This window comes from Phocoena phocoena, chromosome 10, assembly GCF_963924675.1.
Source record: "Phocoena phocoena chromosome 10, mPhoPho1.1, whole genome shotgun sequence".
In the NCBI taxonomy this organism is placed as follows: Eukaryota; Metazoa; Chordata; class Mammalia; order Artiodactyla; family Phocoenidae; genus Phocoena; species Phocoena phocoena.
In genome coordinates, this window is record NC_089228.1 from 15,594,500 (window position 1) to 15,611,634 (window position 17,135).

A 17,135-nucleotide genomic window follows, 5' to 3' on the forward strand; every position below is an offset into this window, starting at 1 on the left:
ATAGAGGTCTTCAGGGACACATTTAGAGACTAAAACCAATACAGCTACTTTGTCATCTTATAATATATTTTTCAGATGCAGCTAACTGAGCAGGCCCCAGTGGAAGGCTTTTAATAATTGGGCTTCCAAAATTGTGTGTGCACTGACAGGTAATATTCATGCACATAAATTTGACAATAATAATCTCATTGCTCTCATATTTCAACTACCATCTACATGCTGATGACTCTCAACTTTTTAAATCTAGCAGAGTCCTCTTCCCTGAATCTCAGCCTTCTATATTCAACTACTTTTTCAGATACATGCAAGTGAATGCCCCGGGGCACGCCAAAATTAACACAGGCAAATCTAAATGTATCATATTCCCCTTACCACCTTTGCTTCCTGGATCCCCTGACTTAGTTAATTGCCTCACTATCTACCCAGTCACCCAAATTATCATTCCAAGTATCATCCTTGAGTCATCCTATTTCTATATCTTCACATTCTATGGGCACAATGCTCTATCAGTTTTACCCCATAAGTATTTCTGAAAGCTGTCTCCTCATTTACAATTCCTGGCTTTCCAACATTTCACAATCGAAGTGTTGCGCCTTCTGCCTTAAACCCCTGAATCTCTCTTTAAATGAAAGCTGACCAAGTAGCTCTCACAACTGAATGGCTTCCAATAATAATCTACTTAATAAAATCCAAGCTTCTTCGCATGGTCTTATAGGGCCTGAGTAGTGTGGTCACTGCCTCTCTCAAAGGCTCATCTATACAGAGTGGACTCTAGAAGCTGACTGGCTTCTTTTTCCGGCTTCACTAATCTCTGCTTGTGCAAACTTGAGCAAGTTTCTCAACATCTTTGTGCCTCAATTTTCTTGTCTATAAAATGGGATTACAATACTGCTTATCTCAAAAGGTTGTTATGAGCATTAAATGAGTTAATATGGTAAATAACTTAGAATATTACCTAATACAGAATAAGTCCTCCATAAATGTTTCTCAGACCCCAAATTTCTGCTTTAAACATTCTGATCTACCTGTCACTTTCTGCATGTACCAGGTCACATTCTATGTTCATGCCCTTCCTTAAGCTGTTTCCTTTGTCTGTATCAAAGTTCTCCTTCCTTTGACTATCTCCAAACCATGCTTCATTTGCTCATTAATTGAATCAGTTATTCATGCATTCATTCATTCAATGAAGTATAATTTCTTGAGCAGTGACTCTTTGTTATGCAAGCAGCATACAAAGGTGAGCACAAACAATATGGCACTCTGGCTTCAAGGAACTTGTGGGTAGTTGGGGTTGGGAGATGGATAAACACACAATCATAGTCACTTAATTAGAAGATAATGTGTGTGTGTTGAAGAAAAGACCACAGAATATAGAAACATATTTGAGAGGAAACTGTATTTGACACATGCAATTTTGAGGAAGTATTTCAGGTAACCCATCCTCCAGGAAATTGTCCCTGATAAGGTTAGCTTTTTCTACTCTGCATTCTCAGAGCACACCTGGTATATAAGTCTGCTTGGGCTGCTATAACAAAACGCCACAGACTGGGTGGCTTAAACAACAGACGTTTATTTCTCACAGTCCTGGGGGCCGGAAGTTTAAAGTTCAAGGTGCTAGCCAATTCCTGGTGAGGCCTCTCTTCCTGGACTGCAGACAGCCACCTTCTCACTGCGTCCTCACATGGCTTAGAGGGGGCAATCTCTCTCTCTGCCTCTTATTATAAAGCCACTAATCTCACCATGAGGGCCCTACCTTTATGACCTCATCTAACACCAATTACCAAAGGCACCATCTCCAAATGTCACATTAAGGATTAGGGCTTCAACATATGAATTTGGAGAGGACACAATTCAGTCCACAGCACCTGGTTAGCCTACCCCAGAGAACTCACCTTCAGTGATCAAAAATGTTGTTTCTTTTTCTACTCTTCCTTTTTAACTACAGTGACTTGAGGACAAGCACCACATCTTTATCCATTGTTTTCTGTCCCCATTAGCCAAGAATTGTTCTCATAGGTTGTTTATTCTTCATAGTTTCAACATGTACATGAGTAAGTGGCAGATTTCCATAGGATTCCTATGCCCTATGTTAATCATGTCCAGATAGAAAGTGTTAAAGACATAGCACCACTGAAATGGGGTACTATAAGTTCACACCTGCATGAAGTTAATTGTCTCAGTAATGGCTCAAAAGACATGAGACAAAAAAACAAAGATCTAACCTAAGATGTAAGCAACAGTTTGCTGAGGTTTCTGAGAAAAAGCTTGCTTCCTTTTTATTTATTTATTTATTTATTTAATTTATTTATTTTTGGCTGCGTTGGGTCTTCATTGCTGCGTGTGGGCTTTCTCTAGTTGTGGCAAGCGGGGGCTACTCTTCGTTCGGTGCATGGGCTTCTCATTGTGGCGGCTTCTCTTGTTGCGGAGCATGGGCTCTAGGCATGTGGTCTTCAGTAGTTGTGGCACGTGGGCTCAGTAGCTGTGGTTCACAGGCTCTAGAGCACAGGCTTCAGTAGCTGTGGCGCACAGGCTTAGTTGCTCCGCGGCATGTGGGATCTTCCCGGACCAGGGCACAAACCTGTGTCCCCTGCACTGGCAGGTGGATTCTTAACCACTGTGCCACCAGGGAAGTCCCAAGCTTGCTTCCTTAATAAAGGAAATCAATGCAACTGGTTCTGCCCCATTCCCTTTTGTCTTCTTTTTGGTGTGAAGGTGGAAACGACATCTAACAGTCATCTTGAGAACTGGAAGAGCTAGGCTTGAGGGAAAGGCCAAGGGAAAAGTGCATCATCATCCTAATAGCACTGAGCTATTGAACCAATCCCTAACTACAATATCTGGAATTCGTATTATATAAGAAAAATAAACTACTGTTCACTTAAGCCAATGTAGTTTGACTTTTGTTACTTACAGCTAATGCACTTCTGATTCCTCTTTCCAACCTGCTCATATAACACATTGTTTTTGCATTATTACCATCGCTACATTGCATCACAAAATAAACTATCATTCTCTCCAAACTCTCACATGTGTGGAAATAACTAGATCATCTTCATATTCCTATCTCACATGCACTTTGCATATGGTAGACAAAATAAAAGTTGCATAGATGTGAAATGGCTGAAAATGTCTCCTGTTCTAAGGGATATTTACCTTTGAATAAGTCTCTATAGGAAAACTTACTATAAAGAAGAATCCTCCATCCTCCATAATATTAAATTGGTATCCTACAGTATCCAATCTAGTGACATCACAGGAACTCAGCAAATATTTCAGTATTCAAAGCTAAGAAGAAAATATCTCTATAACCTCGTCTCCCAAAGATGGTCACATTTGTTTTAGTGTATTTCCTTATAGTATTTTTTCTCTGGATACACAATATATACGTTTTTCATCTGTAACATCAAAATGTCATCCAATTAGGATCCTATTATATTTACTGTTTTGTAAACTACCTTTTAAACAGAATCATTCTTTGTGAATATTTTTCATGACATGACATTCTTTAACAACCTAATTATAGTAACTCATATGAGTTTGTTTGTGCTTTTTTTTTTTCTTAAGAAATGAGGGAAGAACTGGGGATCATTATCTTTCTTTTTAATTTATTTATTGTATTTTTATTTATTTTTGGCTGCATTGGGTCTTTGTTGCTGCACGCGGGCTTTCTCCAGTTGCGGTGAGAGGGGGCTGCTCTTCATTGCTGTGCGCGGGCTTCTCATTGCGGTGGCTTCTCTTGTTGCAGAGCACGTGCTCTAGGCGCACGGGCTTCAGTAGTTGTGGCTCAGGCTCTAGAGCGCAGGCTCAGTAGTTGTGGCACATGGGCTTAGCTGCTCCGCGGCAAGTGGGATCTTCCCGGACCAGGGCTCAAACCCGTGTCCCCTGCACTGGCAGGTGGATTCTTAACCACTGCACCACCAGGGAAGCCCATGAGTTTGTTATTTAGCTGCACCATAACTACCTTATCTGTTGGATATCTAGGTTGCTTCAGTTCTTCTTGCCATGATGCCTGTAGTGGTTGTGTGTTGCTTTCATTTCCTCCCTAGTATTATTTCTTTTCGGGCGCTGCCATTCCCTTAATTCTGGAGTGATGTCAGTCACAATCTATTGCCCATCCCTGGCTATGGTGACCTTGAATGAATTAATATTTCATTTTCTGGAGAAAGCGATTGGTCTAATATTAAGACTATAACTCAGGTAAAATCAGAGCCCTTTTGGGGATTTCTATGTAGATGATGGGGATGAGTGGGAGAGGTAGGGAAGCTATCACTTTTCCTTAGTGTCACTCACTTATGTTGATGTGGGCCATTAGTTCTCAGAAGCTAGCTTCCAAAGTACCTTGGGAGAAACCTACCTATGGTTAGGGAGAATAAGCATAAGATAACAGTGGAGACTGGTTGAGAAGTTAACGAAGAGAGAAAGAGCACTAAGTTTCTGGATCGAGCTGTGCCTGAAGATATTCTACTTCTGGATCTCTCAGTTCTAGGAGCCAACGTATTCTTCTATTTTTATTATTGTTATTTTCACTTAAACTAGTTTGGGCAGGCTTTCTGATAACACCTAAGTAATAAGTCTAATAGAGTAGTCTGCTAAATTCTTCATGAACAAATGAGAATCTCTTCATCTCATTTTTATGGCATTATTATTTTGATGTACAACTGGTAAGTATATATTTTTAATATGATAGTCATGTCTTGAAAGAAACCTGGAAAATACATGGCTCATGTGTTGTATTATGTTTTATGCTGACTTTTCAAAATGGAGTAGGTTTTACTCCTACCTATCACTCTTTCAAGAGCCTGTTTACTTCCTTCAGATGAGCACAGCACATGGTAAGTGTACAACAGAATCGTGATGAGATTATCAAATGATTGAATTTGCTGCATGAGGAGCCCCAAGAGTTTCTTTTTAAAGGTACATTGATTCCCTCAGGTTACGACCAAACACTATATCAAACACTTTGAAATACTGTTCTCTTTGGTCTTTCAATTTTATATGGTTATAAAAAACTTCATTGTGTTTGTTGCAATTTTTTAGCATGAAATGTAAGCTGAACTTTAAGAACATGAATTTTGCTTCCAGGGAAGGAACTATAAAAGCCCCATTGACTTTTATAGTCCCATTTAAACACAGATGATGGAACTATTTGCTAGGTTTTGGGGTTTGAATTCCAGGTATCCACACAAGTTCTGACAGTTCTGACAGTCTGACAAAATCATAATTTGAAGGTGTTAGAAAGCTTTTGGCCATACAGGATCATATTTAAGATGGTAAAGATAACATTGCAGGCCTCAGAAAAGAAGGAAAAGGCTTTCATGTTGTAGTTTGTTCCTCCATCACTAAAAGTGCTTGTCACGTTTTTTTTTTCTCTACATCATCCTAGAAACTCTCCAGCTTTCCTGAGAGTGTCCAACTTCTGTATGGAATTAAATAACAGCCAAAGAAAAGAAACATAATGTTTAGGTTTAGTCATAAACCTATTTCAATATCAGAATCATCAGAGTCACAACAGCTAATTAATGAGGCAGGTGTCGAAACTAAGGCAAAGCAAATGACTAAAACAAGGCAGCTGGCAGGATATAATAAACTACAGTAAGTCCCCTACATACAAACGAGTTTTGTTCCAAGAGCGCATTCCTAAGTTGGGTAGTTAGGTACCCAACTAACACAATCAGCTATATAGTACTGTACTATAATAGGTTTATAATACTTTTCACACAAATAATACATACAAAACAAACAAATACAAAAAATAAAGAAAAGATTTTTAATCTTACGGTACCTTGAAAAGTACAGTACAACAGCTGGCCTACAGGGTCTGGCATCGAGTGAACAGGCAAGAAGAGTTACTGACTGGAGGAGGGAGAGGAGGAGGTGGGAGATGGTAGAGCTGAAGGATCCTCAGCAATAGGAGATGGAGGGCAAGCTGCAATTTCACTCACGTCTGACAATGATGGCACAGGTTCTGATTCCTTGCTGGATTTAATTCTATCTACCCTCTTGAAAAAACGATCCAGTGATGTCTGGGTAGTAGGTCATTTTTTCTCATCATAGGTCACACGGTAGCACTAGATTGCGTTCTGAACGACTGCTGCAACCTTTGTGTACCATTCTTTTTTTTTTTTTTTGCGGTACGCGGGTGTCTCACTGCTGTAGCCTCTCCCGAACGCACAGCCCAAGCGGCCATGGCTCACGGGCCCAGCCGCTCTGTGGCATGTGGGATCTTCCCGGACCGGGGCACGAACCCGTGTCCCCTGCATCGGCAGGCGGACTCTCAACCACTGCGCCACCAGGGAAGCCCCTTTGTGTACCATTCTACGTTCAGGTCCTGTGCCTCAAAACTAACAGTGCCTCCTCAAATAAAGAAAATCCCCTTGCCATTTCCTTCGTGGTGAATCTCTTCGGTTCTTCAGTTACTTCTCGTTCCTTTTGTCTCTCTTCTTTTCTCTGCGCCTCCAATTCATCAGGTCTGCATTAGTAAGCTCCACATTCACATCTTTGAAAGTTTGCAACTTGAAGGTTTGTATATAGGGGACTTACTGTATTATAATTATTCCACTCCTTTTCAGCACACTGACCAATACCCCCATCAACTATATCATCTTTTCTTCTTTAATGAGTTTATTTGGGTATATGCTTTTCTGTCTGATATTCTACTTTTTTTTCTGATATTCTATAGTTCGTTATAACTGAATCAAATATGCTATTGTTAAGCATCCCCTTGTAGGCTGCTATAAGCGTAAATCCAGAGAAAGTCCATGCTTGAAGGAAAACCCAAGTCCTACAGGGGCCAAGCAGGTGCCTGCAATCTCAGAGGAAGACCATCCTTGCCTCCAATGGCATGAATCAAATGGGAACCCCAGAATTCTTCTCCCTGCTGGCAAGGGTCCCCTTTATCCCTCTTTTCCCTCAATGCTAGCAGCCTCTTCACCCCTCTGTCTTGGGACCACTGGGGCTAATCACTATGCCTTTTGCCCGGGTTAGGTTGACCATCACAAGATGTCCATGTTTCACACATTGTTGCTCATCATCCAGGCTCCAGACTCTAACCCCACTGCCTTTTGTGACTTTTATTCCTACCTCCGCATCTTCTAAAACCCTTTCATGGAGTGCCGTGAAACTCTAGGTCAGTCATCAGCAAACATCTGCTTCTTCTTGTTCATAGAAATCTGCTCTCCTCTGATGGCACCATGTTCCCTGTAGCACTTTCAAGGGGTGACTCTTTTCCCTCCTCCAATTCTCTTGTCATAGCACCTGGAGGCAGGATAGATGGCCCACTGCTCTGCACTGACACTTCAGACCATTCTTTCTTGAATCTTAAACATTCAGCTTTGAATCTTATCTCATACAACATTCCTCTTTATGTTCCATCCATCCTCTTTCTTCAGAAAAATTTTCTTCTATTACGCTCTCACTTTCTTCAACACTACTGGTATCATAATTCTTGATAATTTCTGTAGCCACACAGATGATTTTCCAATGCCCTCCTCCTAAATTCTTGGCCTCTGCTCCAGTGATTTTGTCCTACACCCTATCCCAGGGCCTCTATATCATTGGCATATTCTTGACCATGTTATTTACCATTAATGGCACCACATTCCATTCTACTTTTCAGTTCCCGTCTTGTAGAACCTAGGCTCCAATAATACTCAAGCCCTCCTAAATATCTAATGAATTGATCTCACCAAGTTTTCATTGTTCTTCACTGCCTCCCCACTAAATCTTCTCTTCCCTCTACATTCTGCTTAAATTTCATGGTCAGTTACTATTTTCACGTATGAGTTAACCTGCTACAATCATTTCCTTGCAACTGCATCACCCCGCTCTACTCTCTTGACAAAACCACACTGCTGGTTAAATCCACGTCTTTGGGTACTTAATACCTCCACCAGCACTGCTGAAATTGGCTGGAGAAGACACAAAATATTCTGATTGATGTCAGTTTTAATTCACCAAAACCCTCAAGGTGGTCCCAAATCATTCCCATAAACATACTGATATGTTGCCATTTATCCCATGTTAAAGAAAATTCTCTCCCTTGATCCCACTTTCCCCTGAAACTATCACCCAATTTCTTTTCTTCCCTTGAAAGATTAGCTATATTCCATGTGACCAGTTATTCTACATCCATCTCTCTTGCCACTACTCCAGTCAGTTTTCAGCCCCAACATTCCACCATAACTGACTTTTTTTTTTTTTTTTTTTTTTTTTTTTTTTTTTTTTGCGGTACGCGGGCCTCTCACTGTTGTGGCTCTCCCATTGCGGAGCACAGGTTCCGGACGCGCAGGCTCAGCGGCCATGGCTCACGGGCCTAGCCGCTCCACGGCATCTGGGATCCTCCCAGACCGGGGCACGAACCTGTGTCCCCTGCATTGGCAGGCGGACTCTCAACCACTGCGCCACCAGGGAAGCCCCCACAACTGACTTTCTGAATGCTGACAATGACCACGCTGTTACTAAATCCCAGATCACAGCTCAGTCCACATACTGTGAAATGCTCAGCAACATGTGCCACTGTTGATTTCTCTCCTTGAAAAGTTTCTTTATTTTGTTTCCAAGACATCTGGTTTATTTGACTCTTACCTTTCTAATCACTTACTCTCCAGTCTCTTAGGCTGGCTCCTTTTCATTTCTGCAACCTCTATATGTTGTAGGAGCCTAGGGCTCAGTCCTAGGACCTCTTCTGCTTTTGCTATCTACAGTCACTCCTAGGTGATCTCAGCCAGTAACATCACTTTAAATACCTATCTCTATGCTGACGTCTCCTAAATTTCCATCTCCATTATAACCTCTCTCTGAAATCTATGTTTGGATGTCTAACTGCCTATTCGATGAATGTTACATGAATGCCTAAGAGGTAAGTCCAATTTGACCGTAACTAAGCTTATAATTGCTTCTTCACAAACTCCCTTTCCCCTTGTCAAAACTTCTCAGGGTCCTTCTTCTTGGTTAATGTCTATTCTTTTAGTTCAAGCCCAAACTTTGATATATTCCTTGACTCTTCTTTATCTCTTACACTTCGTATTCAGTCTATCAGGAAATCTTATCACTTCTAACTTCAAAACATTGAGAATTCATCCTATTCTCACGGCTCCTACAGCCACCATCCTGACCAAACCACGAGACCTAGATTCTTGCAGTAATCTAATTGGTCTTCCTGCTTCCACCTTTGCCACATCTATTTGACACACTAGCTGGAGTGATCTCCTTACAAAGTAAGTTAGATCCTGTCAAACTTCTGCTTAAGGTTTACCAGAGTTCTCGTTGAGACCAGATTTAAAGTTCTAATGAGGACTTTCAAGGTCCTACTTTTTCTAACCCTTGTTACCTTTCTAATGTCATTATCTCATCCCTTCTCCCAACTGTCCTCTCCTCCAGCCATGAAGCGCTTTGATGCTAGACCCAGCTTAGGACCCTGGTACTTGTTGTCCCCTCTACTTGGAATGAGCTTCCCCAACCATTTGTCTGGCTCACATCCTCACTTCCTTCACAACTTGCTCAAAATTCCCCATCTCAGTAGGGCATTTCCTGACGACCTTTATTAAAACTTCCTCCAACATGTCTTGGTTAAAGTTCTTCTTTTGCATTTATCACTATCACACATGGTGCACCTTATATTTATGTAGTTTACTGTCTCTCTCCTCCACTGGAATATAAGCTCTGCGTTGTTTTTTTCTGCTTATCATTGCCTCCCCAGTACTTCGATCAGTGTCTGACATATAGTAGGAGATTAAAAAGTATTTGTTGAACAGATAAATCCCCTTGGAATTTTAAGTGGCAAGCACCAACGGAAGTAACTTAAAGTTTTTGCAGCTGTCTCTTTATTGGGTGAAGTCTGGACAAAAATGTACAAAAAACTTAGGATAGTTACCTGGACTTGAGATAAGTCTATTTTGTGCTCACCTCAATATCTCCTGGCTTCCTCTTCTATTCCTTTCCCCCTTCCTTTCTAGAGAACAGGGTGACAGGTAGAAAGTAGGTGCCACGTTCAGCTTTGCTGTGGGGAGGGGAAGTTGCATGTGCAAATGAATTTGCTTCAAACCCAACCCAGTATGTATTATAAGAGCCTGTGGAAATTATTATGGTCCAGCTACTCAGACCTGAAATCATCATCTGTCTCCTGCAGCCCTTATCCCTGTATCGACCCCACTACTGTCGACCAAAGAGATCTGCTCTGACATTTCACTCCCTTACTCAGGGTCCCCTGGATATGACCCTCATCCCAGTAAAGACAGATACTCAAAAGCATGGGTTCTTATATTTGTGTAAGCTTTTCCATAGTCAACAAATTACCCAGGAACTTTATTTGCTCAAGAATCATCCATAAGTTTGTAATGAAGTTCTTTATTAATCTCAATCTTACGAATTTTCTAAATGAAAAATTCATTAGAACTTGCACTAGTTAATGTCCTTATTCAATTATTTCCGGCTCAGTTCCTAGCATTTCCATTATGCCTTCCTAAGGAGACCACAGGGCTCCCAAATTGCTGCTGAGTGCATAGTGTTTGTATAATAAATATGATTTGAGTGCTTCAAATGTGCACTGAATTATGGAATCTCAGGTTGTAAAAAACATTAAATCATCTAGCTCTGACACCTTCTCTGATGTTCCCTTTTGAACACCTCCTGAGATGGAGCACACACTGCCTCTTGAAGAAATGCAAATATAGGCCTGTTCCACAACTCTTCTGTTGAGTTGTGATCAAGTTAATTTGTATATCGGGACGCACAAAATGCAGGCCACCCCAGCAGCCCAGCCCACATCACAAATCTAAACCTGCACTTGTGGGAAGCAAACTGTCAAGGAAACCTAACATACAACAGTCACAATCCTCCAACTCAACTCTACCTCGTTTACCTTACCCTAGAAAACAGAACCTGCTAGTCTTATAAGGACAGCCCTTACCATCCCTCACCAATCACCCTGTTTCCACGTTGCTTCTTCTAATGGTCTATAAATTCGCTCTTGACCCAAATCCCTCAGGGACAGTGCTCCACTGCTTGTGAGTGCTCCACTGCTTGTACTCCTCAGTCCATGGATTGTTTTCCTTTGAATGAAGTACATCATCCTCGTTACTAAGTTCTTTTAGTTTTACCATTTGCAGCCATAATTTCTGCCCCCCTCATTTATAATATCGATCCTAGTTTGGTTGCAGGGCAGAGTGGTGCAAGAGAAAAAGATTTGGATTCAGAATGAGATGGCCTGAGTTCAAGTCTGGTTGAACTGCTTGAGAGCTTAGTTGTTTTTGGACTCTACACGCATCTGTTGAATTTCACTTTCTGAGCCCGTTGAATGAATCAAGGTAGGCTGAGTGCTTTAACAACAGACTTCAAAGTGTGCAATGGCTCAAGCTCATTAGAAGTTGAGTTCTTACTACATCACAGTACAGGGAGGGTTAACAAGTTAATGGGGCAGCCCTTTTCCACATGCTCAGTCAGGCACACAGGATGATGGGGGCTCCGTTATAATTAGCATTGGTTTCCAAGGTTCTGTTGCAATTCTTCTTTATTCCAGCTAACCAGAAGAGGAAGAGCGCATGGAAACAGGCACAAAGGATATTGTGTGTGTCAGGGGTGGGGGACACACACACGTGTGTGTTTTTAAATACAGCACATGTAGAAATGGCTCCCAATTCTTTCATTAATGTTCTTTTGACTAGAACACATTCATAGGGCCATATCTAACTCCAACGGGGGCTAGGAAACATTGTCCCTGGTTGGTGGCCATTTCTGAGGGATAGCACTATGAAAAGAAAAACAAACTTTTTTAGTCTCTGCCACAGCTGCCAAATGAGACAATAATACCTCACAGGATTGAGAAGATGTGCACATGTCAGTGTTTCGTGAAATATTAGTTATTATTTTCATATTTTGCATGCAAACTAAATGAGTTCCTTTTATCCTCTGCGTAGCTGTCTTAAAATGCTTAGAGTCAACCACCATATGTCTTTGAGGACCCTTTTCTCCTGGTTAAGTAGCTCTCCATTCATTTTACTATTCCCTACAGTCATCATTTCAAGGCCTTTAACAGCCACAGTTTCTTCCTTTGCACATGCTTCAAATGTGGCATCCACACCTGGGTGTAAGGCTTCGGGTTGAGCATGCACAGCATAGAGGAGACAGGGGCTGTTCCTTCTCTTGTTCAAGGCTCTGTGTCTCTTTTAATGCAGTTAATGATGGAGATAGCTTTGCAGGAAGCCTCATCACAGGGTTGATTTCTACTGACCTCGCATTGAATAAAACCCTTAAGTATTGCACTGTTATGTTGCCTTGCATTTCAAAGATATTGTACTGCCTTTGGTTTGGAAAAATATCTGATTTTCATATCAATACAAAAAGCACTAAATGGTCAAGAGAATCTGGGGCGTATCCCATGGGCAAAGCTTTGACAAATTTGTGTAGCCATACAGCACAGTGTCTTTGCCATCCATTGTTTTTATTGAACCAACTCTTTTTAAACAGTTTTTGTCACTGTTTGAATTTTTCTTCTTAAATTTTTATTTATGTATTTATGTATTTATTTAGGCCATGTGGCGTGGCACACGGGATCTTAGTTCCCCGACCTAGGATCAAACCCATGTCCCCTGCAGTGGAAGCATGGAGTCTTAACCACTGGGACACCAGGGAAATCCCTCTGTTTGAATTTTTTAATTATACAAATGTTACATTAGTACAATATCATTTTACAATAATCCAAAAATATACGTAAATACCGTTCTTGACTCTCCATTCAAATAGAATTCTGCTCCTATTTATCTATGTACATACAGATTATAAAGTTTTGGTTTTTTTAAAGATTTCAGACACATATAATACGGTGCATATATCAGTGCAATGCATTTTCATTTACCAATGTGTTTTTAATATATATATATATATATATATTTATATAATCAGTGCATATAAATCTACCTACTCTTTTTCATTAGGAATACTTGTTACATGGATATGAATAGTCCATTTAATGAGTATTCTGTTAAGAGATGTTTTGGTCTGATTTGTTCCATTATAAAAATACTGCAGTGAACCTCCTGAATTTATCTCTTTGTACACCTCTGTGATTTTCCTCTCATTTTAACGTGTCATCGCTGGGCCACGAAAATGGCACATGTCTAATCTTAAGAGGTATAGAAACACTTGTTTTGAAAAACTAATACCAATTTCCACCCTCCCGCCCAACAATATTGGAAGAGATCTGATTCCCTACAACTATGCCAAAGTTTGATATCTCTTTTAATGACCAAGAGAGGTTTTCAGGTAGCCTCATCATGCTGTTCATTTTTACTACCAGTCTTTTAATGTTTTCCAATTCTGGGGAAAAAGGTCATAATTTTAATTTACATTTCTTTGGTGAGCAGTGACTTAAGATCTTTTCAAATGTATATTGTCCATTGGTTTGTTCTTTTCTGTGTATAATAGGATGCTAGTTCCATGTCTATTCTTAGACTTTTGAGTTTATCCTTTTACTACACTTTGATCATTGAGGGAGGATCTGGTCTCTGTCTTGTTGTTGGTGTCTCTGCAGAGCCTAATGCAGTGTTACCCACATAGCAGATGCTCAAGGTCTTACTTCCTCCCTTCCTCTCACTCCCCATGTCTAATTTACCAGCAAATTCTGTGCGGTCCGCTCTTGAAATACATTCCAATCTGTTGTGCGCTTATTATTTCTCTGCTTTCACAAAGAATTTAATTTCCACACAAACAAGGGCTCTCTCCCTTGTGTTCATGCACTTATTCTCACTAATTAGTAAGCATTCTTATGCTCTTAGTGATATGTCTTCTGTTCTATGGCTGGTTTCACTACTTACCTTATCCCAAGTTAGGAGAGAAGAAGATTTTGGATCTAAATTTTGAAGGTAATACGAGCAAAGAAATTAATGGATTCTCTTTCATTTAGCTTCAATAAAAATACTCCTCAACATTTATCTGAGCTATAACACCCTTGTAGGATCACATTCCCACATGTGGCACTATGGAAAGCAAAATCATGGCTCCCTCCAAAGATGTCCACGTCCTAAACCCTGGAATCTGTGAATATGGTACTTTACGTGGCATAAGGGGCTTTGCAGATATGATGAAGTTAAGGATCTGGAGTTGGGGAGACTGGCCTAGATTATGCACGTGAATCCAATGTAATTATAGGATTCTTATAAGAGGCATTATGGAGGGTCACAGTCAAAGAAGAAGATGTGATGATGGGAGGTGAGAGTGGAGTGATTTCAGGAAGAGGCCATAAACCAAGGAGTGTAGGCAGCTTCGAGAAGCTGGAAGAGCAATGAAACAGATTCTCCTGTGGCTTCCAGAAGACACACAGCCCTGCAAACTCATTTTAGACTTCCGACTGCCACAGCAGTAAGATAATACATTTGTGTTGTCTTAAGCCAATACATTTGTGATAATTCATTACAGCAGGAATAGAAAATAATATAGGCACACACCCATTTATAAAGCATTCACAACCCAGTGTGCTGTATAGACAAGAGAGGCTGAGGGTTTTATAAAATCTCCAATTTATTTTTCAATAGTCTCACTCCTTTGTCTTCAACTGATTCCCACCAATCTTATAGCAATAAGGCTGAGAACTGCTATTTCACAGGCCCTAATAGCTATGCCAATGAGTCAGGTAACAGTATATGTATTAGTCAGGATTCTCCAGAGAAACAGAACCAACAGCATGTGTATATATAGACAGACAGATTTATTTTAAAGAATTGGTTTATGATTGTGGAGGTACAAAACTATAATCTGCAGGGTAGGCCAGTAGGTTGGAGACCCAGGGGAAAGTTGCAGTTCAAATCCACATGTAGTCTGCTGTCAGAATTCCTTCTTTTTTGAGAAGGTCAGTCATTGTTCTATTCAGGTCTTCAACTTATTGGATAGGCCCACCCACATTAAGGAGAGCAGTCTGCTTTATTCAAAGTCCACCCATTTAAATGTTAATCTCCACCAAAAACAAAAACAAAAACAAAACAAAACCAACCAACCTTCACAGAAACTGCCAGAATAATGTACAACTGAATAACTCATATTCATATTACACTGATTTTCCCCTCACTTACTAAAGTTGAACCCCAGTCACCGGTAAAGTCCTTTTCCCTCATGTCTTAGTTAAGCTTCTCTTGGTGCGTAACAATAGAAATTAGTTCTTTCTGATGGAATTTGTTGGAATAATTCTATCATTGTATTAGGAATAAAAAGAATCACTGAACAAAGCAGCTTCAGTAAGAGCAAGAACTGAGACATATTCAGAGAAATTCAGCAAAAAAGACTCTGGGCTCTCTCTAAAACCCTGATAATTATGTGGGGAAGCTTCCATGACTTTGAAACTCTGTCTCTTTACTCAACATTTTTAATTAGATTAAATTTATTTTTAATGTAAAGCAAATCTTATTGTCTGCCTGAATCATGTCAAACCCAGATAACAGACCACAAGAAGAAGACGTTCAGAAAGCAAAGACATAGTCACAGATAGCCCAAACTTGGGTGTCAGGGCTATTCTACATAAGCACAACTCACCAAGAGAAAGGTAGCCATCTCTGAGTGGGAACTCTATTACATCAGATAGGTTTGGTGGCTGCCAAGGTCTTGCACAGATGCTCAGCAATATTTCAGTAATGACCTTGGAATGTCTGCAATGCCAGGTACTGCCATGTCAATGATGAATTGAAGTATCTGAATTGTCAAAGATAAATGATGTTCTCTTATGATATGTGAGAAGAATGCCTCTTTCCACTTTAAAAGTTTTACTGGATATAAATGGTCTCCAAGAGCTGCTGCTTCTCCACATATCTTTCAGGCTCTACTAGCTTTTCTTTAGAACTTCCCTACCCTCTTTCCATGTGACTCATAGAAGAGACCAAAGAGATGGAACCCGAAGAGAAATCTAATGACAGTTCTTGCAGTGGTTTCATAATCATTCACTTTCTCAAGAGATCAAAATTTGTTTTGTTTTTGTTTTTGTTTTTACTGCCTGCCTTATCATCTCTTATTATGACTTCTATTCAAGCAGGCGCCAGGTCTCTTATGTAAACAGACTCCTGGGAGAATTGCTCCACCATTCAGCAGTCATTCTCAGACATGTCTGAACCCTGGTGATAGACAGTTTCCATATCCCTCGCCCCTCCCAATACTACTTCACCTTTGCCTCATGCTGCCCATTTTACAAAGTATTCCACATATGTTATCTCATTTGATTCTCAAGGTGACTCTCAGAGGGAGGCAGGCAGGATAGTTTTACCTCTATTTGATAGACTCAACAAACATGTCTTATTCAAGTTCAGCTAGTCAGTAAGTGGGTTAGATTGGGTTCTTTTAACTTCAAATTCAGGGCTCATTCTATTCCATCGTACTGTCTCCTTTAAAGGGAAGCATGGATTAATTTATTCCCACATGAGAAGCTATCAGGACAGTGAGCAGTCAGATGACATACAATGAGGATTTGCTATTTACTGTGCAGAGAAGCAGGGCACTTTGCCTTGTGAACAGCAGGATTTCAATTGTTGCTCATTCCAATACCATGGTGAATACATATGATGTATAAAATAATATTAAATAATGTGTTGCTCCCTGGATATATAAATACAGCATAGTATTTCAGCTGCTTATAATAAAGTGTCAAGGCAACCTTAAAACCTGCCCAGGAACCGAAATGAAAACACAGGGCCTATATTTTGCACAAAAATCAAAAGTCGAGAACTCTCAAATGGATACCAATGAAGCCTCATAAGTAAGGCAACCAAATTACATGCCTAGATAGTCTCACAAGCAGTGCCAACAGACTAAATGAAGTCAATAATATTGTCTATTTTAATTATCAAAAATGATCTGTGATAACAGGAACCTTCTGAAATTATCCCAAAGTCTATAAACTGTAGTTGTTCTTGTGCCTCTCTCCCACCTACCATTTCATCTTTCATTTTGAAGCGTTCACAGAGAAGGCATGACATTTTAAAATCTCTTTTCCAGCTACAATTCATGTTGGAATCCTTTATTATATTTTATCAATAGTTCAGAATCCCACAGTTGTTGAATTGGTGAGGGCAAAGGTATCAGGCAATCTGCATGATATTTGAGTCTCATTACCAACTCAACTTTTGGGAAGGCTGTGAGCCATGGAGATGGGCAGCACCTGGCAG